Source organism: Poecilia formosa, unplaced genomic scaffold (genome assembly GCF_000485575.1).
Source record: "Poecilia formosa unplaced genomic scaffold, Poecilia_formosa-5.1.2 Scaffold43, whole genome shotgun sequence".
NCBI classification, from domain to species: domain Eukaryota; kingdom Metazoa; phylum Chordata; class Actinopteri; order Cyprinodontiformes; family Poeciliidae; genus Poecilia; species Poecilia formosa.
This window is the reverse complement of record NW_006799982.1, coordinates 1,026,768-1,054,736: the sequence shown is the minus strand read 5'-3', so window position 1 is coordinate 1,054,736 and position 27,969 is coordinate 1,026,768. Positions and strand designations below refer to the sequence as shown.

Below are 27,969 nucleotides of genomic sequence, written 5' to 3'. Positions count from 1 at the left end.
AGACAATTCATAAAGTTGTGCAATTATTACTTGATAGTTTTTTTTCCCCCCCCCCCAAGTGCTTTACAGAGTGTGCTTTGTCATCATCCCACTCTGAAAAAAAGAGAAATTCAAATAAACCATTCACATCCCCAAAATACATCATTCATGGCCATGATGAGTGTATGCAAATTTCTGGCTGCAACTGTAGATCATCTAGTTATAAAAAAACAAAACAAAAAACAAAACAAAACAAAACAAAACAAAAACAATCCTGTGCTGTGTGTGCAGATGCTATGCTGCACACACTTATAAAGCTCACACACTCTACAAATGAGGTCTCTCCTTTCTTCCCAGAGGGGAGCTCTGCACAGCACAGGCTATTGTTGCTCCCTCAGAACGGAAGATCTTCCAGGGCCTTAGAGGGTGTTAGTCATCATAGACAGAAACCTCATCTTCTTGATGCCAGAGGGATTCCTCCTGGCGCCCTCCAGGTGTAAGCGGGTGGGTGGATGGGGGTGAGGGTGGGGGTCACAAAAGAGGTCCCTCATGAACGCTGGCAAACGCATCCTTGTGCTCGAAGAGAGACAGGAATAAAAGAAAAAGAGAGAGGGAGGAAAACAATGCAACTGTGGAAAAAAAAAAGTCTAACCTGCTTTTCATCATGCAACTCTAAAAAAAGATGCGCACAGACACAATTCAGAAACATCCCATCGATGCAGAGCAACAGAAGTAGAAAAAGACTACATTTTCCCGTGGAAGGCTTTTGAATGACTGAAGGTGCAGTGACAGCTTACAGTATAAGCCTCCGTAGGGAGTGGAGGCTTGTATCTCATCAGGGCTTGAGGAGAACGCCTAGAATAGCAGTCTGAGATAAACAAGCAAACACAAACCGAGGCTTTGATGAGGAGGTATTGAGCAGCTCCCTGCAGACACACACACTGACTTCAATAATTAAGCATGATACAGGAGCAGCGCAGAGATGGGAGGGCTGACAAAGTCAAAAAGTTAGGAGATGGTAAGAAGATGGAAAGAAAGAAAAAGACGGGAAGGAAATGAGGCGACGCGAGGTTGCGGCACCTGGTTAGCTGGTTCGGGCTTCAGCTCCGTTAACGTCGGCATGCAGGGAATGAGCTGTGACAGGAAGGTAAATGTAAACATGAAAGAAGGCATCAGGAGGTGTCAGAAGCTTCTGAGCACTGTGAACCAGAGTGGCTCACGACTCTCTCTCTCTCCAAGTCAAGTCTTTAATGACTCAAATAATGCTCTTTCATCAGATGCATGCATACTCGTCTGCCTATAACACAGATGTAGGTTATGAATTCAAATCATTCTAATGGACAATGCGTCTTTTAGAGCATCTTATTCCAAAAAAATAAAATAAAATAAAAAATCTGCTGTGAAAACAGCCCCACACAGCATAACCCCTCCACCCACCACACAACAAAAAACAACAGCAAACAGCAGCAATTTAAAATAATAATTAAAAGGAAAAAAACAAACAAAAAAAACAGGTTATATCTGCTTTTTTCACAGACGTGCCATGTTTGCTGCATAATGAAGCTGCAGTCAATGTATAATTTAACTTGTTAGACTGTCAGAAACCTTTTCCCTGAACCAGGGCAGTTCAGAGCTAGGATTTATCCTCCCTCGCCCCCACCCAAAGATTATGTTTCAGTAACACTTCTTAAATATAGTTTATTAAAGATCATTAAATTTTACACTTTTCCTATAAGAGATCTTAATGCTGTTTCACAAAGTAAAACATAGCCCTGATAATCCTCCCCTTCATCTCACTTTTACTACAAATGCAAGTGAATGTAGAAGTCTGCATCTGTGATCATTTAATATCTGCCACAGTTATACAGAGATTGGGATCTTGTTTATCCAAGTTATGGACCAAAGCTGTTAAAGTTTCATTGCTTATAGTTTTATTATAGAAAACCCATGTTTTTTTTATTTTTATTTTAGAGAAGGAGCCCTTTTTATTTTCCATTTCTTTTTTACACACTTGGCAGCAGTGTGGAGAAGAGAGCCAGACAACCCTCTCAGCGTCAGCAGATGTAATTTACATATCACAAACACAGCGCAGCAGCCAAACACACACAACAAACGGCCCAGGGGACGTTAAGGGTTCAGGGCATGTAAGTCCCGGGGCATAAAGGTTCAGGGTAACGTAATGGAGACGCGTCTAAAGATAAACCGATGAGTCAAATCAGGAAAACTGGAATCCAGAAGGTGGAATAGAAGATGTGAATAGAAGCAGGACAATATACTTACATGTTGTATAATTTGTGCAGTATTTAATGGACAGTGCTCACATTTTGAGAACAGTCAGAAGTTGTTTTTTTTTTTTTCTTCATTTGAATTCTTTGATCTGACCACAGATCTTCACACCTTAACTGTGAATGTTCACACGACTCCCACAATCATCACGAAGAATCAAGAAGGAAGAGCAGTTTACAAATTTGGTGTGGGACTGAACCTGCACCTCTGTTCAGTCAGATTAAAGCAAGCGTACCTCAACGAAATAACGATTCCAGACTCAGAATACAGAACACTATGGTAACAATTTAAAAAAAAAAAAAAATATATATATATATATATATATATATATTAGCAAACTTAATCGTCATGACAAAGTCGTCAGAAAAAAAAACACGAAAAGAATCAGAGATTAGTAGGAAAAACCCAGCAAGGATGATTCTCCTACAACACCTCATAAAAAAGAAGCTCAGATTATTTACATCAGACAAAGTTTAGCCTTTAAAATGTATCCACTCACAGGATGATGGGCTACGTCGCTAAGCAGCCCCCTGGCACTTGTTCATGCAATGAACTGAGGTAAAACCACAAAGAAATTAGGCAGTCTGCAGATGTAGTACAGAATCAACATGCCGCAGATTTGTGTCATTTATGAGCTTTTGAAATGCATGAGAGCATATTAGTGAAGTTGGAGGACACAGGCTTCCACTCCCTACTGAGCTCAGTGATGCGAGTGCATCGGTCGTCACCATGAAGCTTAAAATGCTGTAAATTAAGACAGGCCTCCAGTGAGCTGTTGGCTGCTTTCTTTGTAAAATGCGATGCACACAAGGAAGCAAATTACCATTGTCTGTATTGATCTAAAATGTTTTATGATGTGGGGACCACAGCTGACAGCAATTACAAAAGCTAAGCTGTTAAAAGCCTCTTGGTATGCCAGAAAAAAATGTCTCCACAATCCAATGTCTGTTTTTATGTGCTATATAAATTAAATTTATGCTGACATTTTACTAAGACCTGATTCTTGTCAGCTTTTTTCAGAAATATGCATTTTCAGCAAACTCAAGAGAGCGGAAATCTTTGGGGTAACTCCAAAGATTACATAGAGTTTTGTCATTTTGTCAAGTTGAGAGCCATTGCCATTCTCTGTCTGTCGATTAAAATTTTCAGGGGTTTTTGCTGAATCACAGTACAGATGGATAATTTAATGTCCAAGATCACATCATTTACATTGGTGTTCCTGCGGAACGGATGTCCTAATGTCACAATTGATTCATTTATATTTGGTTGTTCATCAAGAAATTGTTTATTTCCCCTAGCCGGAACCAGTTGTGGCCAAGAAAGAACTAGAATATCAGGGACTTAACCAGAGCTGGCATTAATGACTAGTTAACTACAGGTTGGCAGAAAACCCACATACAAAGGAAAGAAACTTAGTTCAGGTTTGACCAGGTTAACCATTTTAGCTTTTGAGCTAGTGCTAATTAAATGCAGTTGAGGTTCCTTAAACGCAGAAGCTGAAATGATGATTATACAAATTGCATTGCATTTAAAAGGTATTCATAACACCTTTTTCAATTTTTTAGTTTTATTTCAAAATAGATTAACTTCTACCTCTGCATATGATACTCCAGAATGACAAGACGTGATTTCTTACATTTGCGCAAATACCTTTAAAAGAGCAGAAAAAAAAAAAGAAAAAAAAAATCACATATATGCAACCTTTCCTCATTATTTCATTGATGCACCTTTGGCAGCAATTACACCATCAAATCTTCTTGAGTGTGATGCCACAAGCTTGGCACACCTGTTTTTGGGCATTTCCATCCGTTCTCAATCTCCAATGAAGCTGAATCAAATCAGTGGTTCACTACCAGGCCTCTGTGGAGCTGAATGACATGCTGATGAGGGAATTCAAGCATTCAATTCAGGTGTGTTGCTGATGGGCTGCATCTAAAAGTTGCAGGATAGGAGTCTCACTACAAGCTAATGCATTTTGATGATTCAATCAGCTGGATGTGACCTTGCATTTTACCAGCTTGATGTGGTTTAGGTCTATAGAAAAGAGGCACTTTTGAAACAAAGTTAAAAAAAAAATCTACTGGGATACTTAAAAAAGAAAATGGACATAAAATCTTAACCAAAAGGCAGCTGCTTTAAAATTATATTTGAACTTATTCAAATATATGTTGCATTATAAAGCAGTCGTTGTTAATGCAGGCAGACTTAAATCCTGTCTCCACAGACGTCCAGCTGCCTCTCAAGTCTCTGCAAACTTTTCAGCAGACCTTCCTCCCACCCAATTGCAAAAGAATGCGGTGTATATTTGCCAAGCAATGCGTGTGTGCATGTTTATATAACAATGTATATTTGCTTTGCGAGGTGTTAGGAGAGCTGCACACAAAGCACGAGTTTAGTGACATCAGCTCTGTGGAAACAGATGGCAGAGCAGAAGGAGGTCTGGAATGCAAACTAGAAGAATCGCCAAGTATTAACAGCTCCCATTTTGTGACACCCAAGAAGCACGTGATCGGACCAATGATCGAGAAAGGAATGTCTTCAAAATCAAAGTTTAGAGACATTTCTACAGTATCTGGTGGGATTGTCTTTGGACTGTATGACTTGGGTTACATGTTTTGGGTTTCCTTCCACAAGCTTCTCACAGTGGTTTGCTGGAGTTCTGGCCCGTTCGTCCTGACAGAACCAGTACAACTCAGTAAGGTTTGCAGGCCACTTCGCTTGTACATGCCTTTTCAAATCTGGCTACAAATTCTCTACAAAGTGAGATCAGGTCTTTATGAAGGCCACACCAAAACATTCACGTTCTTTGTCTGTAAACCACTTTATAGCCAGTTTGGCTGTATGCTTAGTGTCACTACTGGTTAACGTATTTAAATGTTGTTTCAAAAATTTCCACATAATGTTCTTTCCTCATGATGCCATGTATTTTATGAAGTCTATCATTTCTTCCTGCAGAAAAACAGCCCCACAACATGATACTGCCACTCCTGTGCATCACAGTTAGGATGTTAGAAGCATACTCGTTTTTCTCCAAATGTAACAGTAGTTATTATGGCCAAACATTTCCACCTTAGCTTCATCAGATTACAGGACACATCTCCAAAAATGAAGGTCTTTCTCCCTGTGTGCATTGGTAAACTGCGATCTGACTTTTTTAGGTTTATTTTGGTGTAATGGCTTCCATACATTTCAAGGTGAATGTTGATTTTGAACCAAAACACGTTCAACTCTGGGACTAACCTGTTTCCTTCGCGAGACACCTGATGGTTAGATATCCCCATACTGTCAACGTAATTATACTTCTGAATAATTATTCGAACAGATTAATGTGGCACCTTAAAGCATCTTGAAATTGCTCCCAAGGATGAACCAGACTTACTCTTCTTGTTTGACCCATTGTGTCAAACAAGAAAAGCAGTGCGATCCAGGTGTGGCCTTACAATACAACCGCAGGTGTGGCACCAATGTGTCAGTCAAAATGTCAGAGGTTTCCACTGGTATTACATCATCATCTGGTCTTTCATTCCTTGTTTAAAGAGACAGCAATCACTCTGTATTTATCCTTGTGTTTTTCAAGAAATCTCTGAAATATTCCCTTTCTCATTCTTGTGGCATTTAGCGGATAGAGATCATTTTTGTAATTTTAGCAAACTAAAACAAGAAAAGTTTGGTCTGATTGAACTTGAGACAATGAGGAAAACAATGTGCTTTTTTCATTCAGTGCATGCAAACTTCTGGTCCAACTGCACAACACGTGGGTCGGCTGGATTTTGCCATCTAAACAGGGTGAGCGGTGGCTTTTTAATCACAGTCGACACTCAAAGGGAAGGTCTTAATTGCTTTTGGGAAGTGAAAATTGCACAAAGTCTGAAACCAGACAAAATTGTTTTTTTCCAACAGAATGATGATGCACATCAAAGTTGGTTTTGAAACAGAGGCTAACAACAGGGAAAACCAAACAATTTACCAGGAAACCAATCAATTTAAAAGAGCTCTGCTATGTCTGAAATGAAGCTTGGTAAAATAGTAGTTTGCGAATGGACAAAAAAAAGAGGAGTGTGGTTTCTCTGCAACTTGCTTAGTGACATTTAGTGACCAAATATGATCGGGCTGTATGTACATGTTTGGCACTATACACATGACTTTAAGCTTGTATGGATGGCAGAAAATTCACACTAAATTTAAACGTGTGCGTCCGATTGTTAAAATTCACTGAAGTTGGATCATCATTCCACTCTGGAAACGTGTGCATAAACACATCATTGCAAGCCCAAAAAATAATATGAGATACCTGTTCATGATGAGTGCTTACTTATGAACTTTTGACTGTAACTGTATGCATTTAAATTTTGAGGATCTGCATACAGAAGGCAAAGAAAACTCTAAAAAAAAAAAAAAAAAAAAAAGAAAAAGCTCCACGCACAAAACAAATAAATGGTTCTGAATATAGTAGAGATGGTGTGGGGGCAGAGAGCGTCATTAAAAGGCCACCGTGTGACTTTCCCTATTGTACGATAATTATGCTGCTGCCTGCCCTGCTTTACAGAAAGCTGAGGTTTCTGCAGTGTTTTTCTGAGACGTTGCTGAATGGAGGTGGGAGATTACTGTAAAAGCAAAAATTGTGCAGGAGGTAAAAGCCAGGATGGCTTAGAGAATCAAAATTCCTTTTCTGGATCAGAATATCCATGATTTTGTTTTTAAAAAGTCTTATTACACAGCACATAGCGAATATTGCAGGGGTCCATTTAAGTACCTATAAGCTTGGGATAACAGAAGACTCACAAAAACAAAGCCTGTGCCATTTCGAGTGAAGATAAAAATTCAACACGAGTCGTTTCGAATTTCCTGTGAAACAGACAGAAACCAGGTCAAGGCCATTGGAAATTGAAAATATCCTCCCACCCGTGTGTTTAGGAACAGGAAGAGCACAAACAATGTTGAACAGACGACTACAGACGGAACATGCAGTCGCACGATCCCTGAACCCGAGCATCCTCCGCTGTCGGCGCCGGCCATCGCTCAGGACGAACCCGACTCAAACGGGCAGCAAGCCGTAAAGCAAATTCTACGATGAATTTGAACTTCAATTGCAGGGGGGAGAAATGAAAGAGGCAATCACTCTGTGGCTTGAGAGATGGACGGAGTGAATTGTTGTAAAAGTGCTTTTTCATCAGTTATTGATTTTTAGTTCCTTTACAGACTCTGCAGCAGGAATCACATTATTAGAGATGGATATCCTGTGTCTTGAGATAGAAATAAATCTGTCACACAGTGGAAGGCTGTGGGTCTGTGTGTGCCGTACACATGTGGGTGGTATGGGTGGAATTTGTGGAGCCTGGATGGCACTGCTGAAACAGCACAAGGTTCTTCTGATTGACAGTGCAGGTCAGCGGAACGAAAACACTACATTCCAGCTCTGCGCGCGTCTGTCTGCAAAGTTCTGGACAGCTACATGTCACAGCTAATGGACAAGAGCATTTTGGAGCATGCAAGGTCTAACTGCTGTCTGACATGTACACCTCTTGAATCTGTTCACGTTTTGGCCGCGTACATCCACAAACACGGTGCATTATTGTCAAGTGGGAGAAAATTGACTGATGGTTTGCTTTTTTTTTTATTCCAAATAAACAAAAATGTGAAAAAGTCTGCATTGCATTTATGTTCAGCCCCTCTGACTCAATACTTTTAACACCTTTGTGTTGCTATCGTATGTGCATGTCTCTCTTCGCACTGAATGTTTTTTTTTGTCTACTGATCTTTGCAAAATAGCTGAAGCTATGGCTGGGTTGGATGAAGACCATCTGGAAACAGCTATTTTTTTTTTTCTAGTTTTATCAAATATTCCCATTTTGATTTCAGCATGGCCTTTGACTGGGCCTTTCTAAAACATAAATATGCTTTGATCTGAACCTCTGACGGCTGCAGTTACAGCCATGCCAATGTAGTAAAGTTACACCAAAAAACACAATACAGAATTATACATCACACTAAGTCTTATGTCTAAAGAAATCAAGACATAAGTGTAATTTATAGAGTAATACATGATTTGTTTTGGTTTAGATTTCATTTATTTACACAGTCACATAAGACTGCATTCTAAAATAAGTGTGCACTATTTAGTTTACACTGTTTTGTGTCTGACTTGATTTAATCTTTTTGTTTTCTGAGTTACCCTCATGGTGCACTAAGATGTGAAAAAGGAGTTGATCAGGAGAGTCTGGGAAGGGGATTTGGTGATGTCAGTTTCAGATAGGTGTTTGTGCATTTTGTGGGCTGATGAGCTTTTACTTACGTTTCCCCTCCGTCTCATTTTAGAAGGTCGGCTTGTTTGACTTAGTGTTGTTTTTTTATCTGTACTTTGAGTATGGGCTTATTATCTTATCATCGTTTACTCTAGTGTGTTTTATTTGCTGGACAGTTGATTGACTCCTAATCAACTGTCCAGCAACCCCATCTCTGTAGGAGAAAAGAATCCCCACAGTATGATGCTGACGCCACAAAGTGGGGATACTTTCCTCAGGGTGATCGGCAGTGTTTTCACACACACGCACGCACGCACGCACGCACGCACGCACACAGTGTTTCCTCTTGGTAAACACATTCAATCTGGGTCTCATCTGACCGCAGCAACCTTCCCCACAGTGCAGGAAACTGCCAACACAACTTCTTATGGCTTCCAATCAGCAGTAACTTTCTTCTTTTCACTCTCCAATACAGGCCAAATTTGTGAAGTGCATGATTGATAGTTGCCTGGCAACAGATTGTCACAGCCAGGCTGTGAGAATCCTCCAGAGTTACGATGGCCCTCATGACTGCTTTCCAGATTAATCCTCTCCTTGCCCAACCTGTTAGTCCAGGTGAACGGACATATCTTGGTTGGTTTGCATTTGTGCCAAACTCCTCTTTGTTTGCTCAGCGAAACTGCGTAAGTATAACTTTTATAGAACTTAATCATTTTTAGCTCCTTGACAAATTTCTGACCTATCTGCTGTGTTCTTTTGTTCACTAATGCTCCCTAACAAACATCTGAGATCTGCGCTTAACGGACACATTTATACCGACATTAAATTCTGTACAAACTGACTCCAATTGCCTATTAAGTGATTTCTGAAGAGCTCTATTTTCACCAGATTTCATTTGGAGGAATTATAGTAAAGGGAGAAAATGATGTATGATGTACCTTGCTCTTCACAAAATGCATTGCTGTGTTACATTAAACCCCAATAAAGCACAGGAGTTTGTGGCTGTAGCGCGATGAAGTGTGAAAAGGCTGTGAGTGACAGCGAGGTCCATATAATGTGTACATCTCTGAACACACAGGAAGTTAATCTGCCTGTCACATAAATACCTGTGGGTTAACTTTTGAGATACATGCGGTAAGCCTGCTCAAATGATCACAAGGGAGAACGTAAGCTTCAGAGCTTCAAAGGCATGACTGCAAGGGAAAAATCAAACGAAATCTTCTAACAGGTCCCACTGTTCAGTGGTTAGGAAGTTTAATGCACTGACAATCTGACTAAACAGTGTTGAGAGAAGAGACGGTGATAAAAAAAAGTACAAAAAAAAAATAGCCCTCAAAGAAGCAAACTCCCTTTGCAATTATAAGAGAGATTGAGGGGGATCAACGGTGAACCATCAGGCTTCACACAAGCCTGATGGTTGTGTGACTGACACACACCGACATACAAAAAGACACACACATAAGACTAGTGTGTGTGCAGTGCAGAGTCTCTGTTGAGCAGGAGGTGGATAGATCTTCGCCTTTGCCTGCTGCTGCCCACTGCAGAAACAATTGTACACAAAACACACACCCACCGCTCTCCGTCTAAACTCTGCTGTGACTGCTCAGGAATGCAATGCGACAGATGTTTCCAGGTTTCACTGCTAAATCGGTAATGATTTCCTTTGGTCTCCCTCATACTTTTGCTCAGATTAATGCAGTCATAACAGAGAGAAGAAAAATCATATTTAGTTGCATGCGTTTCATTTGCACACAATCAGCTTGGTAAATGAACCAAGAAACTGCACAAATAAGCTGTGGCTACACCAAGCATGTGACAATTGACATTGGTGTCAAATGAAAACAAAACCAGTGACATGTAATCTTAGAAAATATAGGCTAGTCAACCCACATCTAATTGTAACTTCTTCCCATCAGAGTGTCTGTGCATAGTGAATAAAGCTTCCAGTGCTGTGTCAGCACAATGTCTTATTCTTTACTTGAATTGTTAAGCAGTATAATTCCAAGAGTCAATTTTCAAACTGAAGCAACTGATAAGAGTCTTGTCTTTGAACCATTTCCCTTCCTTCCACTTAAATCTGAATGAGTTTTCTAAAAAGGCATTGTTAGGGCTTTTTAAAGAACTAAAGAAACCTAACAGTACTTCCTTCTGAATCCCTATAAAACTGCTGCCAGCTACCATGCGATAAAAATTCTGATAATTTAAATGAAATCATCATTAAAACTTATTTTAGTACAGACTGCAAAAATAAAAATAAAAAAATTAACATAAAAACATACTACATCCAAATGTTTTGTTCACAATGTAAAATAAAGGAAGATTTGTTCTAATTTTTTATTATGCTCTCTGAGAAAACATTATGAAGTTTATCAAAATCAGTGGAATAATTGCAAATAAGATCAGAAGTTTGAGATTGTGGTCAACATCGTCCAAATGTTGATTCAGCAATCCATTTCCTAAACAAACTAGGGGATTTAAATAATTCATGCAGACTAAAGATAGCTAACTATTGGTAAATTGGTTCAAGCTTCTTCCTGTATTCTCACCATGTTAGACATGGTTACCAGACATTTTTTATTCAAAACTAAACTAGAAACACAAGAAACGTCTCTAATAACTCCTATTTAGTGAGCCTTGCGACAAGGTCAAGCAAGTTTGTTTACTTCTTATGCCTCCTGCCAAAAATACAGGTGGCTGAAGTAAATCTAATTAGCGAAGACGGCTACACGAAAGCTCTTTGAGTGGCACAGTTTTTGGTGGGGTTTTCTGATAAGTAATCTAGGCCAAAATCACCATCTGCCAGCTGCATCTGCACATTTGAAAGAACAGATCTGGAAGGACGTAGGACCATGATAATTATGACCAAGGTAACAACTATAAATGATCCACCAGTTCCATCAACAGAAAGAGCTACAGAGATTAGCAGGAATATCCAGAAAAAGAAGTCTAAAATATTATACTTTTTTTTTCTTCCTGGGAAAGCTAAAGAAAAACAACACGAGCCCCTATTCTGAACAGGAGTCCACATCGTTTCCACCAAAAACCAGAGCATGCGGCAAAGCATAGCTCCCTGAAAATGGAGCAAAACTTCCCAGTTTTGCTCCATTTCCAAAAATACTGTTACAGAAGAAACTTCCCTGAGATCAGGGCTGAGATCAGGTTCATCCTGGTGCGCTTCAGTGGAACTCATCCAATCCGTTTTAATGGCAAAGACTGATAAGGATCAAGCAATGTACCACAGCACTCACATCCAGCCGCTCACACAGATCTTCCATCACTTCAACCCACAAAACCAAATTACCCTTTTATAAGTCAACAATTACAACTCTGAGCGCACCTCACTAGTCGGCTCATAATATGTCAACCTTGTAACCACAGAAAAAAAACTGCACAGAGATGAGGACTTTTAATTCTCATTTGAAATTGCTGGGTGAAAGGAGCATAATGAAGTTGTGTTTTTCATTAAAAAGTAACATTTAAAGCTTGTAAGCATCATAATACTGTCCCAACTTAGAAAATTTGCAGTGGCAGCATTTTGTTGTGAAGTGTTTCGGTCCAGGAGGAGCGGTGCACCTCTTAAAACGGATGGCATCATGTGGAAAGAACCTAATGTGAAAATAATGACACAACATCTCAGTATATTAGTCATGAAAAATGACCTTCAGAAGATTACCGTCACACAGTCCTGATCTCAGTCCAGTAGAACATTTGTTGGCACAGCTGAAAATGTGTATGTGAGCAAGGCTGCCAACAAACCTGCCTAAGTTACAGCAGTTTTGTTGGGACAAATGGACCAAAACTCCATAAACCTATTGTGGGAAGTTTGTGACAAGACATCTCACCCAAGTTTTTCATTTTAGAAGGCAATTCTACCAAATACAACGTAAACCTCTGAACTCAAAGAGACTCTGAAAAGCTCTCTCTTGATGATCTGACTTAAACCACTTAGAAATAATTTGGGTAAATGAGAGAAAATGTCATGGTTTAGGTCATCCAGTGTATCTAAATATTTGGTTTTAACTGGATGATAAATCTCCAATGGCTTAAACTGAGCTTTACAACAAACATATAATTTAGTCTGAAATAATTCACAAGCTGAGACAGAACTCTCCATTGCCCCAATTTAAAAAAGAAATAAATAAAAAAGTAGTCAGTTTGGGCTGGATTTAAGTTCAGTGCAAAACCATTTGTTCTCAACTCCTCTGAGTGATGACCTTGTTCAGAGCAGGAGACAGCGGTTTATCAACTGCCCCCTTTCCCGCCTCCCTTTGCAGTAAGACAGTTAATCAGTGTTCCTTTACTGTTTTGGAACACACAAACTCTGTCTCTCAACAGCTTTATCTTAGAGACCCTGTGCAAAGGCAGCTGAGGGACATATTAGAATACATGGTAAGAGGGAAAGCAGCATTTTAATCTTGATGTGGAATGAACTGTGTTTATGTTTAACTCTGCAGATGGGTGATTATAACTGAAGATAAAGTTTCCTCGAGGCACCAACAGAACAGTAGTGAACTATATCAATCAAAGCTCTTTATCCTGAACATCGCAGAAGATAGTGTGCGGATGACTCAGCTCTAAGAAGAACCGAACAACAGACGGATGAATCCCGCACACACACACACAAGGAGGAGAAATGGAAAATCCTGCAGGCAACCAGAAAGGTTCAAATGTGCAACAGAACAAGACGCTGAAGAAGTGATGAGAATAGGGGGAAATCAGGTTGCGAGGCACCTGTTCTGACAAGTCCTAACAAGCAACTGAGGCTGTGAATTCTCAAATATGTTCTTCATCAGGTTCCCCCTGACACGTTGTGCTGTGCCTGTTTCCAGCCTGTCAGTGTCTTAAGTGTAGTCTTACTCAAGACCTGGGGCTTTTTCCAGAGCCAGAGTGCAATACCTGTGCTTTTGCACACTGATGATTAAGCATAGAATGTTCATAATTATGAAGTTAAACCAAAGTTTTAGGCATTTTTAGCAAGGACAACAAGAAAGTCAACCAAGAAGTGGAAATGTGCTGGGTGTGCGGGACAACCAGTGGGCAGAAATTAAGCTTGAAAGACACACCAACTTCCTACAAAAAAATATGAGTATCTAAAAACTGTGCAGCATGACTGTCACTTCTGCCAAACTTTGTTCAGCCATGATAAAGGCTGGACAGTAGTTACGGTACTAACATTACACCATGAAAATCCCATGGCAGCTCATTCCTGTTGTTATGCAACATCTGAATAAATTCACAAAAGTGGACAAGGTCATTGTAAGAAAACTACATCTTAATTGTATTTTTATGCACAACAAATTGAACGATCATGAAAACACCAAGTAAGATTCATAGTGAAGCTGGTGCAGTTGCAGTAGCATAAACAAGGTTTGTCTTGTCTGCTTTTGGCTTTTTGAGAAAAGAAAAAGTCTTTCAACTGTTGGTTTTGAGCAACTTGAGAATCTTTAGTGACAAATCCGCAGAGTATCTGAACATTTTTTATCCGGAGACAGATGGTTGCAATTTATCTGTTCAAGCTTTGCTGTGGTTTAATCGCTCACCAAGCAATTTTACAAAGGCCAAACTACAGGAATGAGAAGCATGTTTTGACAGGTGGTTGTCCTAAAGAGAAACAGAATAACATTAGGCAAACGCGCTGAAATGAAAACCATCTTGTTTGGTGGGAATACTAATGCAGATTTGCTTCAGGCTATTTACTCACAAGCTAAACATAGAAGAGAAATGAAGCATTACCTAAACCAGTGTGAACACGGCCCGCTCAAACTCATCTAAGATTTAAGCTTTTTATTTATTTTTTATTTTATGAGGATTTTTTCCCCCTCCAACACAAATGCAGACACTGCTGTAGTTTTCGGACTTTAAACGGAAATATATATGGCATGTTTTGGCGTGCTCCAGTCCTTTGTCTCTGTGCGCAGGATTAATGCGTCTGTGTTTGCATTTCAAACAGGTTTGGAAAGGAATGCACGACCGGTGTAATCCAGTCTCAGTTCATTTTGCCTATTGTCAAAGGGTCAAAAGACTGTGAGGCTGCTGGGCCTCAGAGACCTGGCCACAACGACACACATTTTTCCAGATAACAAACTGCAGGTTGAATCTAATCTGATTCATTAGGATGAAACAAAACAACATTACAGAAAACAACTTTCAACACTGATTTCATAGAGTGCTACTTAAGCTCCAATTCCCTGTATCTAAAAAAAACAAAACAACAACTTCAAAGTAAAATTACTAGTTGAGTAACCAGCTCTCAAGTTGATTCACCTTCCCATAATTTCATAAGTGAAACAAACAAATTTCCTTCTAACTATTGAGTTTGAAGAGCAAAAGTACTTTAAACTTCAATAGCTTAAAGTACACTTTGACCTCTCTTACAAGACAAGAAAGACAACTGCAAGTCACTAAAGACTGAGGTTGTTGATGTGATTAAATAGCAGAAATAAGGTGAGAAACTGATGCTACTTGGTGGCACATGCATATTGATGTTTGTACCAGAAAATCTAAATCTTTTAAACGTAATCTAACTTGGTGTTTCTGGCACAGTCCAAAAATGGCTATTCTTTGGTGAAAAACAACTTCTCTATGTTCATCACTAGATCACCATTTCTCATGGCACAAGTTGTCGTCAACGTCTCAGTGTTTCTCCTCTAAGCTAAAGTTTACATCATAAAGCTTTAACCAGTTGGTGACAACGTGTGAAAGTGCCTGGAGAAGTTATTCTAAGCCGTTATTATGAGTCCCGGATACAGAGAGGTTATGTAAAGCCTCTCACCTGTAATAAAAACATGTCATATCTCTGTGAGAAAAGTAAATAAATCGTCAGCATGGCAAAAGCTTGCAAGCTAGTGACTGCGTAGACCGACTGTTTCAGTCCGCTTCATAAGTTGATTTTTTTGGATCAGGTGAGTCTACTGGGATGACTTTCAAACAACTATGACACCTGGAAAGCATGATTTCTGTTTCACAACTACCAGTGATGCAAAATTCAAAGGTTTTTGGACTGAGCAGTAGATTGGTCACGTTGGTGACCTGATGTAACTCTATTTGGAAACCGATTTTGGGGTGAACAAAACAGCACCAACCATAACAACAGTTGCTTCAGATTCTAGATCCTTAATAACCACCATCAGAGTTATATAGCTGCTAAGATCAGCTCAAACAGATGGTGCGAATAGCCGCTAAGATTCACAACTCCGAGGAGGCATTTGCTTTATCTACAAACTCAAGGTGAGATCACATATTGTGGAATAGGTAAGGGGACTTTAAAGAAGCTCTCTCAACAAATACTAAACTAACAATTTAAGCTTGACAGCTTATAACAGACTTTTTTTTTATTTTGAAGAAAAGAAGTAGTTGGTCTGCTGTTGTGCCAGAGTCGACTAATAAAGACTTATCTTCTACAGAAAAGCATCACATTTTGGACTGCAGGTGCCTTCTGAATTTTATCTTTAATGTTTAAATGGACAAAATGATTTACGATGTGAATAAATCCAGCACTGGTGGAGCTAGACTTGCAGAGCTCCAGCAAAGCAGGGAGAATGACTCATTTGTTTAACTGTATGCCCAGGTAGAACAATGTCTGACAGCTGCAAGAGAAATGAAATCAAATGAATTCCACCTCCTCTGATGTAAAATGTCCATATTGCACATGGAAAACACATTTCTAGCAGTTTGCAGAACAGAAGCTCAGCCACCAAAGAAGCTGACTCATTTCAGCGTGGGACTTAGATCTTCCTTTGGCACTCTGCACAATTCAGCAGCAGGTGAGCTTCCTCTAAATTAGTTGTAAACTGGCAGAGATATAAAGACATGATTTACCACATAATTGACCACATAAACCACATCACAGATTAGTTCCAGCTTTGGAAGGATGTGCAACAATAGACAGCTTCCTGGCACCACTTGGTGCTTGCTATATATTAGTTTCTCTCATCACCAGGACACCAACCCTGCCAAAAAATATATATCAAATCCTGCATTAACTGGCATTTTGCTGTCTTTCAGTTAATCCATAGCATGAAATGAAGAAATTAAATAAAAAAACAAAAAAACAAATCCTGAACTTGGTCAGCTAATGTTGACTGAAGAGAGAGGTGGATCTTAATTAGTGGCTGCTAAAGCGATAATCAGTCCTGCTTGGCAGTAATCTCTTCCCTCTTCCTTTTGCACTGAACTCGCAATTACATTTAATATAAAAGCAGCATATCATCTGCCACTTTGCATCCTGACAGATTTACATTATTTTTATTGTTGATAACTGAAAACATTTGCCAACCTGAAAATTAATGCAAAGGCCTTTCTGAACAGTCTATAAAATTTATAAGATGTACAGTTAAGCCAAAACTGATTTCATTGTTCTCATTAAATGAAGAGATTTGTTTTTGAATGGAAAAGACACATCCATTTTCCAAAAGATACAAGGATGATGCACAAAGGGCATCATTAAGGGGCAAAAGAAAATATACATTTTATTTACCTTTGAGTTGCATTTTTCAAAATTTGTATACCCCTTTTCATTGTAGGGGTCTTCAAGATCTGCTGCCCTGGCGATTCATGCTCCAACACAGCTGAATCAAATGATTGAATTACCTATTCAGCATGTTTGGCAAACACCTACACGTCAGTGTAGAACATCGTGTATTGTTTAATAATACTTGCTGCTGTGGATTCTCAAACTTGAAGGTATTCATATGTGGTCTTGTAGTGGAGTTGTGAACCGCCACAATGCACAGCCGCCATTCTTCGCTGAGCGCAGTTTTTTGATGGAAAAAAATGTTAAGCACTTTGAACAAATGTTTGACCAGATTAGAATGAAAAAGTCCTCAAGGCAAGGTTACACCTGAGTTTTGCCTCAATTCCATCTTCAACAATATTCCAGTGTGACATTTTCTTTGCGATATATAGGCTCTAGAAAGTAGTGTCAACAATAACAACCAGAAACCTGAAGATTCAGAACAAAACGTCCACGTAAGACCCACTGTTTCCCAGCAGCACTGTTGAAAGCCCATCAGCTCTTCTCTTTCCCACAGTACATTTGGGTCACATGACTTCTCTTTAAATGTCTTATGAACCATCCTACATCATTACATTTAAGTAAACAACAACAACATTTATTTGACCTGCTATGGTAATTTTGTTGTTTGCTCTGCTCTGAGAAGCACTACATCTTTGTTTGCTACTTCTTTTGCCAATTCACATTGGCCAACACAAATGTTGTCAATAATTATCAGGTTTTCTATCGTTGGATACCATTTAAGTCCAGCTGTGGAAATACTAGCAATGAGCAATATAATTCTTACAACATCTTACTAAAGAACGCTGTAAAATTCCCCCACCTCCTAAAACAGAAATGAACAGCAAGAGTAAAATGAAAGAGAACTGCACTAAGGTTCAACATTTGAGTGACGAGGCATGACAGGTATCTCAGACATGCTTGGACAGATAAGATGACATCATGCAGAAATGTGCTGCAAGTCAAGTGAGCTCTGTGGGAAGCAATTTAGTCTATATTAGCACAGCAGACACAGGTTTAAGAGTGACACCTATACTTTTAAACTGAATGAGTGGGTGTATCCAACATTTTAACAACAGGTTTTAGTTTCTCTTTTATCGTAGTGAAAATTTATAGTCTGAAAAAATGCTTAGGATCCTGACAGTCACTAACTTTGGGCAAACAAGAATCCTACAACAAAAATGCAAAAATGCTGCTATTCAGAGTCTTTCTTCAAAACCACATGCAATTAAAATGATTTTTACAACAGAACCAATAGCAATTTAACGAAGCTCAGCTCATTTTGGTAGCTTCTCCCGTTTGCTTTAACAAAATCACATGCAGAAAATGAAGGAGTATTGACTGAAGCCTTTCAGTCAATACTCACTTTGTAGACCTTCCTAATAAAGTATAAAGATATAAACTTGTTTTGATTTACATTCCCAGCTCCATACCTAGTCTGCTAGGTCTTAAAAATGTCATGGGACTGTGCCCCCTATGCTTGTTTTCTTGCTTCTTTTTAATATGCGGAAAATTAAATTAAAGTCCAATTAACAAAGTGTGTACCGTTTTGTGTATGGCCTCTCTGTTTTTGTTCCATTATTCTATGTATGCTCTGTCACCTGAGGCCACATTTCTGCTTGCCCGTAACAGCAACCCTGAAGGGAAGTTTGTTTGTTCGCTGTGCACCTTAAGACAAAGAACAGCATGTATTTGAAAAGAAAAAACTCTTTACTCCCAAAAAACAAACAAACCTCCTCCCCCCACGACCATTTCGTAATTTAAAACAAGCTAGTAACACACATAAGTTTGCTTCTGCTTATAACCACAGTGCAGAGGGACATCTATAAATGGTAACACGTCTTATGGTGAAACTGTACATGATTGAGACGTATGCCGGAGGTGATGGGACAGTAAGGAATTTTCCTCTTGCTTAAAATTCAGCCTTGATCATGTTGGCCAGCAAAGAGGTGGAGGATTTAATCACTGTCAGCCACTCTTTTGTCTCCCTTCCTTTATCTTTCAGGTTTTTTTAAAATCTATGTGAGCCTTGTCAGACTCTCATTCTCCTCCTGTTCTTTTCAATGCCATTTGAAAAGATAAGACACTTGCTGATTGGTGGTGCTGACAAACACAGTTTCATCTTGCCCTTTTATCTGCCTTTAATAACTATCCCACCCAGTGCACTGCACCCCCCACTGTGCCCTTTTTTTGTGCATTAGAGAAGATTTTCCAGAGACAGATCAAAAACTAGACTTTGCAAATGTTGGCCTCATTGATTGGCTAAACGGTCAATATTTTTAAAAGAACAGTGGCAGACATCTTGAGTGTTATGCAGTGTTTGATTTGTGCTCAGAGTGTTAAAATTTCCAATTCATAAAAAAACACGTCAGGGTTGAAAATCCGAGGTTAAACACTAAGCACAAGATCAAAGATCAATATGACTTACTCATACATAAAAAATATTCATAGTTGAACTTATAAACTGTTAGGATCTGAATTCTGTGTCAGATTTCTGATATCTAGGAGCAGAGGATACCGTACCATGTTTATGAGAGAAGATTCAATCAGGTTTTACTACTGTTTAAAAAAAAAAAAAACGAAATTCTTTTCATTTCACATTGAAAGAATTGGTTAACACAGCTATTAAACATGTTCCATGAATCCATGATAGACAGAGCTGGAAACTCAAAAGTATAAAACTGAGTCTTTGCAACAAAAAAATATTCAACCTTCCCGTCACAGGTTGACCACCAGCACGACTCGATATGCAAGTGTATACAGTCTCCTTTTAAGTAGCTTCTTACACATCTCTGCTTCTTCCGACTTAATTTTAAACGTCTGTCTGATGCTGAAGGTATGCATTCTTCAGTCTTCTTCACTCACTAACAGCGTTCACACTGAAGAGTGTTCATTACCTCTGTCTGTTAGCATTCAGATATGGGAGGAATTTCCTGATTGTGAAAAGAATACCAGCCCCTGGTCAAGCTAAAAATCAACAGATTCCCCGTCACCAGTGCATTAATCAGTGCAACTCTAAGCAAAGTAACCAAAATCTCACAGGTTTTCCGACTTTCAACTGGAACTAGATTAAGTCTGGCGTGATGTCATTTTGTGATGAGAGCTCCAGGCTAATCAGAAGACCCTATTAAAATAATGTTAGGTGTCTTAAGAAAACATAATGAACAGGAAGGTAAGGCAAAAGGGTGAAAATATTTCTTTTGAACATGCTATAGAGAAGTGCTGACCAGTACCACCAGCCTGCTTTGGTCCTTTGATATTTGTCCTTTCTTCGTATCCTTTCACTATAGCTTCTTAACAAGATTTTTTTTTTCTTTGACAATGGAGAAGTGCACTTGTAAACAAACCTTCAAGAGACTAACTACCATCTGAGAGCCAAATTAAGCCGGCAGGTGAGTAACACCTCCTGGCTGGGGGCTTTAAGTACCTCAGTTCTTCAGTTTGACAGAAAGAGGAGCCACCTCAGCAGCCCCTGCTGGTATCTCTTGCCTGTGAAGATCAGTATGCACAGCTGCATGCTAAGCAGCTCTGGCTGCATAAAGTCAAACAGATCTGGTACGGCTGTGTCTAAAAGTAAAGAGGCAGCTTTGTATTTTTTACAGGATTTTGTTGGAAAAAAAAAAGTTATGTGGTTAAACTGACTGGCCTTACTTGACATCTAAATTTGAATGGAATGGATTTATTCTGGGGGGTGTTGCAAGATGCAGCTGCAGCTGTGGCTCTCCAGCCAATAACAACAGAGCAAATATGTCAAAGTATTGCTTAATACAATCTAAACTCCATGCAGATTTTGACTTGATAGAAAACTGATTTAAACCAGAATCCTTAGAGACAGGTATATATTGTGATAAGTAATTGTAAATATAAAGTAAATATGCCATCCAGCAGAAGTGCTGTTTAAGTCTTCTAATTGTTAGTTTAGGTGCTGTGCGAAACTAACAATTGATACAGTTTGCCAACTACTGAACAACGTGCCAACGTGGTCAGTTTCTCTGTTTTCCTTTGTTTTATAAAGGTAATTTACAAGTTTATGGTAACATCTTGCCCCTCAAAAATTAGCTTTCACACACATCTGCCTTTGATAACATCAAATAAGGCATAAATCATCTGATCAGTAATAAAAGCAATATATATATATTTTTTTTCTTTTCAATTTCACATTACTCTTGAGTACTCACAAATCCCACAATTATAGAGGTATAGCACATTTTATGTGAGGCAAATAAGCATGGAAACAAATCCGATTGAAAAATCTAAGCAGGAACATACACAGAAAACAATCAATGTCACTTTAATTATTCACAGCATTTATCATCATGGGTAAGAGGCCAGTGAGAGTCAAACACTTTCTCACACACAAGGATGAATCAATCACGTCATAAGCTATCAAAAGTTGCATGTCCTCCATACAGTTTACTAATGCCAGCTGAACTGCTCGCGCCTCTTGTGATGTCATGAGCCCAAATACACACGCAGCAGAATTTGCCGTTCTTAACCCATTTTAAAACTTTGTGCAGGCTAATGTTAAATCCCACAATCGATATCCATACTTCACGACCCACATGCTGATGTTTTCTTGACAGGGCACTTTTACTTTTAATAATGACAGAACATACAATAGTGAATGGTATCTTTAACTGAGGTCAGACAAGTCAACAGCTGCTGGGGCGGTGCAGACCTGGCTCTGCTCACTTCCACCATCTGGCCCAGACTCAAAAGGTGTCAGTCGAGCACGTACGCCGAACTTACCAAGACAAATATTCATGCTAAAATGTTTCCAAAGCCGAGCCAAAGTGCACTCACCTGTTGAAAGCTTTGCGTCTTGGGAAAAAAATACACCAAGTTTTAAAATAATAATAGTAATAATAAAAATATGAAAAAAACGCCAATCGTTAAAAAGTAAAGGGGATAATTATCCTGCGTCCCGCTCCAAAAGGAAGAGCAAAAACACGAGTCAAAACACCTGAGAAGGCTCGGCTTTCTTCGCTCCGCTGCGCAGCCACGCGTTCGTCACATTGACAACAGCGGGACGAGGCGACGTCAGAGGTTCAAACTTTAAAGTCCTCCGAAGTTAGCCTGAGGCGGGGAGCCACAGCCTGAGTGGAAAAGGTAATAATGCCCTCGGTCCTGCAGCGTCTTTATAGTCCGTGTGTGAGGAGGAACGAGGTCGGTGTGAGCTGCACAGTTACCTGACTCCTCTTATTACAGGGAGGCCAGCCCTCCTCACACTGCAGCCTCATGTTTCCTGTTATTTTCCCTCTTATTTTCCCTCTGAATGGCAGCGGAGTAGACAGACTCACACGGACTGGGCTTCCCTCTAGGAACAGGTTGAGATGCATCACCTAACACGAATTTTCATCCTGAGACTTACAGCCTTTTTACACAGCAGTTTAAATTAACGTGGTATTTACGCTCACCCTGCATCTCTCACTTGGTGTAAAAACAGTTTAGTTTATTATTACATTAGCGAAGTAAGACCATAACAATTATGACCCTAGAAGTACTGAATTTACTGAATTTATATTTAAAGACAAACGTGCATCTTCACATTTTTAGCTGGAGCGTAAGCAGATTAAAGCGGACAGAGAAAAACCGGTGCACGTCATATTCAGAATGTCAGAATATTTTAAGGGTGTCTTAATGACACCCTTAAAATATTCACTGGTCTGTGTAAAACATCAGTAAGGAAGCTGAAAATGCAGCACATCCAAAATGCAGCTGCAAGAGTCCTGGCCAACACTGACACAAATGGACATCACACCACTTTATAAATCATTGGTCTAGCACTGCTTAAGGCCCAAAGAAGATTTCTTACCTAGGACCTAACTCAGTGTTTCCATGACCAGAAGTAAACAAGCTGAGGCAAGTTTCTGTAGGCTCTTCAGCTTTGGAGCACTTACCTGAAAGCCAGAGATGTTGCAGAAACTGTTGGCTCCTTTAAATCAGGACTGAGAATATAGTTTTGTACTATTGCTTTTAATACAATAGTACAAAACTAAACGTCTGCCGGAGATGTGCTTTTACGCCTGGAAATGCAAGACGGGGAGTGTGATGGAGTTTGAGATTGAAGATTACATTTGGATTTAAATAAAAAAAATTAAACATCAATTTCCAATCAGGCTTTTTAACCAGTCTCTTAAATCTACCTTTTAACTTTAGTTTCTTTTATGCAGTTATTTAGGTGTTTGACATATTTACATCTCTTAAACACTTAAAAAGGGTTTTCTCTCTGCTTTGATGTTTCGTGAAGCACTTTGGATTGCCTTATGAATATAGATACAAACATTATAAAAAAGGGAAAAAAATGTTACAACATACAATATAATAACTACAAACACTTTTAACATAAATTTAAAAATGATGCCACCATTTCAGAGTTGCCGACAGATTCTCCCTCTCGAGTTATTGAGCTGTGCAGCTCCTCCAGAGTTACCAATGCCACCTTGGCTGCTCCTCTGATTAATGCTCTGCTTGCTCTGTCTGTCAGTTTCGGTGAACTCTTTTTACTAATTAGCTGACTTCTGTTCCCTAATTGTTGCAGGTGTCTGTTACATTAAATCCCAATAAAATGCAATAAAGTTTGTGAGTACAGCAAGAGATAAAGATAAATGGATATGAACATTTTGCAACGCATAGTAAGTTTGTCTTCCATTTGTTTCACGTGGATTGAATAATAGTGGCGCTGAAAACAGTGCAACAACTGCCAGAGACAGTAAAGTGAAAGAGCATGCAGTAGTAGGATGATTAGGTGCCGGTCTGTAATAAAACTTTAGATTGTTGTTATGATGATGTGTGCTATCAATGCATGTTTGGGTTATTATTTTATAAGATGAGATTAAGCAACAGACTTTGAATAACCCTCCAAGGAAACACTGCCGTATAAGTGATTTTACTTTTATGACTTCGTGAAACAATGCATCTGTTTAATATACGTATTTAGAAAACTCTTAAACTCTTAATTGTATGAGAGATTTTGCAGCATGTCAAATATGAAAAGCTAAATTCTTCTGTTTATTATATATATATGTATATATATATTTTTTTTTTGTTGTTTTGGCTGCAGGCAGAAAGACAGAGATTCAGGAAAAGTAGTGGACAGCTTTGTCTGGGCCTCTGCTCCAATTTTGCTTTGTCGGAGGTAATTCAGAGTGGGAAAACGTCTGCCGGAGATGTGCTTTTACGCCTGGAAATGCAAGACGGGGAGTGTGATGGAACGTCAGTTGATAATGACCAAGAGTCGAGTCGGGTCATGATGCAACAGGTTTGTTGTGGAAAAGCTGGCGCTCTCGGTGTGCTGTTTTCTTTACAGCGCAGTGAGCATAGCAGTTTACTGATGACTGTTATTCTGCTGATAAATACTATGTGTCTGAACAAGCACCATGCAGGTCAAAAGAAAAGCACAAGCAGCAGAATTCCCCTTCACGTTGACTCACAGTTGGAGAAGAAAGGCTGACGTACGCCTACTCACACAATGTTTTGCTAACTGAGAGCCATTTTAGGTACAGCCCTTCCCTTAAATACTCTGGAGATAGTTCAGAGGTGATTGCAGATATTTCACCTCTATTGGTTAGAGACATGTATATTTTTATATTTTATAAAAAACTGTAGAAAAAGTTAGAACACAATTTTATTATTCAAATTTCTATTTGATATAAACGTAATTGTTTGACACATCAGAACATGTGGAAAAATCCCAGGAAAGTCTTGTCACGTTCAATACCTTGAAAAAAATATCTATTTCCCTTAACTTGTGACGGTAATTGGTTGGGCTGAATTTTGCTTAGAGGTAACATCTTTTAGATTTATTTGCAAGAAATGTACTTTTCTTAACATTAGTGTAGAAACCCACGGTAACTTGTATGAATTCAAGTTCCAGACCGTTCAGTTCCCTCTTATATACAAGCAAAGTTTCTTCATCCCAAACGGTTTATTTTAAGTTAATTGAAGCCTTTTTCAAAACACCTACATATAATCTCCACATCCTTAGGTGATTACAGCCTACGTTTAAGATGGACTGCAATGTTTACTCAGACTGGTTGCAAAAGGATCATTTTTCTTTTGATTTAGCTTATTTATTGTTAAACCGGCTGTTAAGAAAATTGTTACTTTTTGTCGCATTACACCTAGGGCGACCATTAAGAGATTAGTAGGCTCTTCCTTTTGTCCATGAATCATAGGATGATGGGGGGCAGGAGGGAACTATGTGCCATGTCTCAATAAAAAAAAACAAAAAAAAAACTGGGTCAATCAATTTTAATTTATCTTTTACCACAGCTTACTCATATTTCATTTATACTACACTATGCTTGAGCCTCATTTTATCACCATGAACAGCTTTTTTTTTTGTTTTGTTTTGTTTTAATTTGGCCAGATGTAGAGCCGAGCATGAACCCTTAAAATACCAAAGGAAAAAAGTTCTTTAGAGATGCTCAGTATTTAAGGCACATGAAACACAGCTTAGCTGACCTGCGCTGTGTCTACTTCTGTAATCCCATTTAGCTGAAAATCTGATTAATTCTTTATGTCTGAAAGTCCCAAGCTTGGCAATTTGAAGCTAAAATGTCCTTGGCTGTGATCCACAGCGATAGTATCTGAAATGAGCACATCCAAAGACTCGGCCTACTTCTGATTCCCCAAGACAAGGGAGAGTCTTTACATGAGCAGCCAGCCGGTGGGAGTACACAAGCACATATCTTACTGTATTATTCTTACAACATGGAAATAATCGTGTGTGTATGTGCGTGTGTGTGTGTGTGTTTACAAAGGGAGGCATTTGGTAGTATACCAAGCTTTCCCTTACAATGCGGTCTATGGGCTTTTGTACAGGAGTATTCATGTGTACAAGTACCAGCACCTTCTGAACACCGCTCTTTGTCTGCAGAGGTATGCACGTGCAGCGTGGCGTTAAGAGTCCCGTTTGTGTTCATGTGAATGCAGCACACACAGGAGGAGAGACTGGCTGGAGTGGGTTCAAGGGGCTTTTATTTAGAGACAATGTTATTTATGACATCACTGTTTCTTAACAGTGACAGGTTTAATGTTGTATCGTGCTGTAAAAAAAGTTTCTGCCCCTTCCCTCGAATGTTTCAGGACAACTCATCAAACAAAGATAAGCTGAGTAAATTCAAAATGCAGATTTAAAATGTTTTACTTGTACATTGATTAGTTGGGGAGAGGAGTCATGTGCTAAAACATAACGGTTTTGACAAGTAGTCATTGCATCAGCTGGGGATTAAAAAATAAATAAATAAAAATTGCCCAGACAGTAATTATCCAGTAGGGTAGCACTTATTTGCTTAGGGCCACTTTCTTTCTTTTTGGCCAGGCAATGTACATTGAACAGCAATGTACATTGAACAGCAATGTACATTGTAAAAATAATGCAAGCTGAATGTATTTGATTTGGACAATATCCTCTGTCGATGGCTTTGATGTTAAAAATGTAATACTCAGCAAAACTGAATGTGACTATTATACTTTTGTACGTCTGAAAATGGTAGGTCATTTAACAGATCCTTTGTTCAGGTTTTTTTTTTTTTAATTATGCGTTTTTTGTGATTTGGGCTAACAAGAAAGCATCAAGTTATTGCTATTGGCAAAAAGGGGGAAGCTGTGTGGAAAACATTCCCAGGGGAGCACAGGTGTATTCCTTATGTGGATGTTTGTGAATCCAAACCCTCTGCTGCATTAGACTTGTTCTCAGTATTTGAAGTTTGCTTATGTGCACAGAGCCTCTCTATTATTTTGTCCTTATCTTTGACAATTCTTCTCTTTTTATTTCTTTTAACGAACAGAACCATCAAATGTACTTCGCCCTATGAGTAGTAAGACCAGAAATACATAATCAAAATTATTCGCTGCTCATTCTTAACTCATGCAAGGGGGAGAAAAGCTGCATACCTGCAGAGCTTGAGTTAAAGGAATGGTCTTAATAAAGCAAACGGGAGGCTGTAATAGACAGATATTAATGAAGCTAATTAGCACCATGCAGTCATTTCTACGAGCTTGCAGCAACTTTCACATTTGTGGAAAGTTGTTTGTGTCATTTGTTAAGGACTGATTAGTAGACATTACTTATTATGTCTTCTTCTCCTTCTCCTTCCACTTCAGATAGCGGTGAAAGAGGATAATTAGATGAAGTTTTATTTTGACCCAGTTCTGCGTGCGTGCATGTGCGTTTCTCACCCAGGCTTCTGAACTCAGTGATTTGCCTGCAACGCCACTTATCACCAGCGCTTGTCTCATCTGCGTTGTCTGTGTGCTTTTAAATGTGTGGGTATTTCTGCATACGCGCGTCCCCCCATTTGATACTACTGTTCTTGAATGCAGCAGGTTTCCATGGGAACTATGACATCAGTGACACCACGTGATTTTATCCATAATGCTCGGGTGGGAGAGAAAAGCCACTTTGCCATGAGTGGTCCACGGTCCCTCTCCAGCTGTGAGTGATTTGTTTGAGTGGAGAAGAAGGGTGGGCAGCTGGTTCCTTACATTGTAGGAAACTGTGACGGGTTTTGAAATGTAGTTTCATCGAGAACAATGCCAGACACGGTCCCATTTCTGAGCTTTTATCTCCCTCAACGATGTCGTCTGATAATAAGTTTCAAAGACACTGAACTGTCATAAATGTTGGGGAGGTAACGTTGGCTTCCCAAGAGTGACAAATTATTGACGCAGTGTAGTGCAGAGTTGTGTAATGGAAGGAAAATAATTTGTGGTTTGTAATATTTATTCCATAATAAAAATAGAACAAATGTTACATAGCTGCAAGCCTTTTTGGGTATGTCTCTACTAGCTTTACACATCTTGATTTTAACATTTTTGCTCATTGTAAAATAAACCAAACTTAATCAGTTAGTCAGGATTAAGATCCTCTGGGAACATCAGTTTTCAGTCTTGTCACAAATTCTCAGTTGAATTTAGGCCTGGACTTTGACTAGGCCATTGTAA

At 39.1% G+C, this 27,969-nt stretch overlaps 1 protein-coding gene across 1 annotated transcript in view; it reads right to left on the bottom strand.

Annotated features, from left to right (window-relative positions):
- The window catches only part of palm3 (paralemmin 3), a 35,508-nt gene extending 13,313 nt beyond the window's left edge, over positions 1 to 22,195 (bottom strand). Inside the window, exon 1 of the mRNA XM_007551632.2 lies at positions 21,823 to 22,195. The gene's annotated coding sequence lies outside the window, so the exon portion shown is untranslated. The remainder of the gene's footprint in view (positions 1 to 21,822) is intronic.
- Between the last annotated feature and the right edge of the window lie 5,774 nt (positions 22,196 to 27,969).